Below are 5268 nucleotides of genomic sequence, written 5' to 3' on the forward strand. Positions count from 1 at the left end.
TTTGGTCATTGCTTTCCACCCTACAGTAGCAGGATCTAATGGAGTTATATTAGACTAGTCTGATTCCTGTGTCACTTGCTGTAACTTACAAAAAGCTACAGGCAGCTCGGTTCAATTGGAAAAAAAAAAAAAAAAAAGTTATCTCATAGTTATGGCCCTGCTGAGTCAATCTCTCATTGCTGTGAGGCCTGCTTTTTGAATCCAATCGTAGACACATGGATAATGGTGTATTTCGTTGATCCTTTGAAAATGTTTTCCAGCATTGTTTCTTAATCAAATTTTACAGTAGGCTGTAATAAGCAGTCACAGGTCTTTACTCAAAAAATGTGCAGGATGTCTGTCTTTATGCTTACTTGATATTATAAAACAGGTTTATATTATTATTATTATTATTATAGGTAATAATTACTGTCAAGTACCTGTGTTTTTACCTTCTCTAAGTTTCTACATCTTCCACTTTTTTAGACACATTTTATTGTTTTTGGTTTATGTCTCTAATAATTAAGAAATTAATCTGATGTTTTATGCTAAACTACTTGCAGGACTAGTATCTACTCTTTACATCCAAGCTAAGCCAGAAAGTTTTGTTGAGGCTTTCCATACAGTGTATTTTCTGCAGGCTTTATATCCCTTGTCTGGATTTTCCGTGTAATTCCTTTCTGTGTCATCAGCAATAGCATTGTCTTGCTTTATGGAAAACTAGCTGGATTGCTAATATAGGTATCATCCTCTAAGACCACGGCTTCAATCCCCTCACTGTGCTCAGATAGTCCTTAGTCACCTGTCAAAAAGTTGGTCTTATGGTCTAGTTTCAGTTCTCAACAGAGCTCCAACTCATCAACTCATTTGATTTGATTTTGGTGTTTTCTGATGGTGTTTTTTTTTTTTTTTTTTTTTTTTTTTTCCCCTCTCCAGAGAGACAGGGTTTTTCTAATTAAAGAGGTCAGTGACACTTCTCTTGCTGCCTATCTGTCACTCTGCTCTCTGCTTTGGGGCCAAAGGCAGATGCTGCTGAGCCACAGGCTGTGCTGCCAGCACGCAGCTTTTGTCCGGCAGGGGCTGGCCTGGGGTGCGGCTTGGCAAAGCATGGTTGGAAAGGTTTCAACCCAAAGCCAGAACCACGTGCTGAGGAATGGTTTCTCTGTGTATCCACATCTACACCAAGCCAGGAACACCCTGCCATTACTCTGCAGTTTCCATTGACCTGGCTGAGATAAGTCAGGTCTCTTGAATGTAGATAGCATAAACTAGTCTTTTCCCTTGACTGATGGGAGAATTGCCCCAAACTATTGCCTTTTCCATTCTACTCTTGATTCTACAAATAACCTGACATATCTTGGATGACTTTGTCTATATCTAATGTCTTGCTTTAATAAAGGAATTTGTGGTGCCCATCCTCTCAGCTAGGAGCTGTGAGCACAGGGCTGAGCGAGACCCTGGTGACCTGGATGAGTTTTTGGGTGCTCTCTTGCATGTGTGCTCTTCTCTGCAACCTCCTGCTCACTTTGCACTGGTGCTTGTGTCATGAGAGAAGCTGAGCTGGCTGGATAACAATGTTTTCTGTTTGTTTGTTTGCTCAAAGTGTTTTCTGTTTTGTTTGGCTTTTAAAGTAATGTTTTGCTCTGTTGGTCCCCTGATCTGGTTAACCCTTCACTTACAAGGGGCCAAGGCACAGAGATGGCAATACGGACATGAGGGTTTGGAGTTAGGGTAGCCTGGCTTCGGGTTGCATTGAAATTGAAAGCTCTGGGGAGAGAAAAATATATGAAGGGTTTATTTTTTATTTTGAATTACAAAATTTGACTTAGAACATCTGTATTTGGAGATACCAACAAAATCATTTGCATTGCAGGTACATACATCAGATGGTCAGGATGTGTTCCATCAGTAGTTAGAAATCAGTAGAAGGTAAGAAGTTGAAAGCATCTGAGTCTTTTTTACCTTACTGCATTCTTATTTCAGTAATTTCTTGCATATGCAATTTTAACTGCTATCTACAGTAACTGAAGTATTTTATCTGGACTTCCAGTTGCTTGCACAATGTTAATCCCTATTGCACACAGGATTAATTTCAGAGTTCTTTTATTTTTTTATTCCTGACACTCCAAAAGTGAAGTTTTTGTTCCACAGTCTCTAGGGACTGTTTTGCAAAATACCAGCCTTGTTTTATATTGTTGTTGTTGTTGTTTTCCCACGTTACACAACAGAATAGTAGCTGCATCAAAATACTCTACAAAACAGCTCATTTGTCCTATGTTTGAGAAGAGAAAGCAGACATAACATTTTTTCCAAACTGGAACAAAATGGAGTATTTTATTTCTCCCTTCCCTTCAGAAAAAATATTTCTTAAATACTTATCAAGCCAGAGAGACTTTTCTTTATGACTGTTTCTACAAGCTCTATTCTGTGGTTTACCTCAGCATCTGCTTTCTTTTTCCACTCTCCAAAGTTATGCCTGTTTTTGATTAAAAACGAGCTGAAAGTCAGATTAATGCATTGCAAGAAAAAGCAGCCTTGCTAATATCAAAAGAGACCAGGAGGGTAATTTGTCAGTGATCGCCCAGTCCTGGATGTGGTGTTTTCTGGTAGCAGCCTTTTCTCCCAGTAGGACTAGGCTAATATATAGGTTTTGTATTATTATTTTACGCCACAACCATCTCATCAAAAAGCCAAGACACATTCTTTGAACCCAACTGAAATAATTTGGTTATCCTTTCTGACTGCTTTGCAGGCAAATTCCCCACCACAAAATGACTTGCAAACGTATTCTTCTCTTTCCCACTCCACCACATTATCATTTTTTATGAACTTTTAAAAATGTTTGTATTTCTCTGAAGTCCCAGTGCTTTGTGATAAACTCTTGCATGTCTTCAGCTTTCAAACCCAGGAGGCAGTGTGAATAGACAAAATAGATAAGTTTACGCACTTTTAAGTTCTATATTGTCTTGCTGGATGTCTCATTGCAGACCCTTCCAATATAGGTTGGTATCTGGATAGGATCCCTTGATAGGATCCCTTTCTCCTTTCACCTTGTTTTCCCTAATCCTCATACTCCTCCCCAGCCCTCGGGGCATAAGCAAGTCACCAATGAAAGCCACAAAACGTGGTATTTCATTAAAATCCTCCCAGGCCAGTTTCCAAAATCCTCCCGGTTTCCAGCTCATGCAGGAGAGGGCAGCAGAGCTCAGGGAATGGAGCAGCTGGGGTGGGGACAGTCACTTGCCCGGTGAAATAATGCGGCCCCAAGGGTTGTTTTGTACTTTCCCACTAGGAAGCATTCACAAGCGTTCAGTCCTTAAGCGGAACAGCTCCAAGGAAATAGCCGAGCAGGAGCAATCAGATTTTGGTGCAATGTATAACCGGCTGCTTGGACAGGGAAGAATATTGAGGGTGTCCAGTTTTCTTATAAGGCACCAAGGTGTGAGAGCTGGACTTGTTTCTAAGCATGAGGCCACCCCTCCCTTGAAATTGGCTTTGATCTGATGTGTAAAAAATGCTTGAAAATGCATTACAAGTACGATTTTAAACATTACCTTGCATCTAATACAGACGGGGTAGGGTTTGTTTTAAAATATGTTGTTGTAGTCAAGTCTAGTTCAGTCTATTTCTGTGTCAAAGGACTGTCTCTTAATTATTCATTATTTACAATAAAGGGGAGATTTTGCTTTCTAGAAAATACCGAGAGCAGATCTGATGCACACAAATTACAGCAAGTGTATCCAGTGCTCAGGTGATGAAAGTAATCTCTTTCTGCATTTATCTGGAGGATCAGAGGATGCTTATGCCAGTAACCCACGGTAAATTGTTGGCAGCACTCCTGCGAGGCAGCTCAGATCACAGTAGCTTATTTTATGTGTGTAGGAAGAAGAAAAGAGCATAGAAAATTTACAACAGGAAAAGTTCTCTCTGACAGTTTTAAAATTTATATACCTCAACAAGAGCAGTTTTAATTCAGTAGGAAACCATCCCTGAATTGTCAGCTGGTGAGTTAACACATACAGATTGCTTCTTTTGGTAGAAGCATCTAATGTTTATTGCTAGTGATGAGAGGCCATAGTGGTTCTGACTCGTCAGACCCAGCTCAACAAAAGACATGTTTTTCTTTGGAAAGAAGTCCCAACGGAGCTTTCAGTGGACGGTTTTTATGGGGAGGCTTGTTCTTAATGCAAAGCATCTCATTTGCTAATTCTTCAGCTAACATGGAAAAAAGTGATGGGAAAGCCAGGGCAGTGAAGAGCCTGATGTTGAGAGTACTCTTGCCTTTACCTTGCCAGCATCTCCAAGGAGCTTGGGTCATCCTCCAGCTTCAGCGATCTTTCATTTCCTTGTCCTTTTCACATTGCAGGATCATGAGTTTGTACCTTCCATGTCGCTCACACAGCTTGTCAGGAAAAAGCATAACTCACCAGAGGAAAAAACAGAAGAAACACTCTGTGGAATGTCTTTACACAAGAAGGGCTTGTGAAAAACATGAAGATAAGGATTGGCTAATGCTTTCTTTGAATACAGATGATTTATCTTATTGAAGCAATTCTACTTTAAGGCACAGAGCTGCTAATGCTCACACCCTGAATCCAGGGATTGAAGAAACAATTAAATAAAAGGAGCCCATGGTCCTTATTGAATTGGCCCCATCCCAACAATTAATTCACCCTGGGATCCTGCTTGGTGTCTGCCTGAGGACCACAGGATGGCAGTGTGCGAGAGCATCACTTGGGCGACAGCTGCCCTCCGCTTCTCTTGCTGGAGCTTTGTGTGGCGAGGAGAGGAGAGGAGAGGAGAGGAGAGGAGAGGAGAGGAGAGGAGAGGAGAGGAGAGGTACCCCCTTACCCCCCAGTTTGGAAGGCTGTTTTGCCTTTGCAAAAACAAAACAAAACAAAACAAAAACTCTTTGCAGCAGTGCTCATTTTTCACTTGTTTGCTCGCAACTTTGAAGAGGCACTGGACGCTCTGAGCAGTAAGCAGTGCTGATTCTTGTCTGAAGCCAGCTCAGACTGGTGGCAGTTGCACCCCAGCAGAAGAATAAATTGCTTGTATAAATAAAGATGATGTAAACACGGGTGATGTCAGGAAAACTCCAGCCCAAAAAATCTCCTGGGTTCCGTGATACAGTCTTTTTCTTAGCTCTCCTCTTATAAAAGGGCTAAGAAATGATTTTCCTTCTCCTAGCCTTAGCTGTGATCCCAGCAGCCATGCTGGGGCACAGGGCTGGGCTACGTCAGCTCCCCTGATTTGTGCTTATGGGCCTGCATATTTTGGGGGTTTTGT

This window comes from Cygnus olor, chromosome 7 (genome assembly GCF_009769625.2).
Source record: "Cygnus olor isolate bCygOlo1 chromosome 7, bCygOlo1.pri.v2, whole genome shotgun sequence".
NCBI lineage: Eukaryota > Metazoa > Chordata > Aves > Anseriformes > Anatidae > Cygnus > Cygnus olor.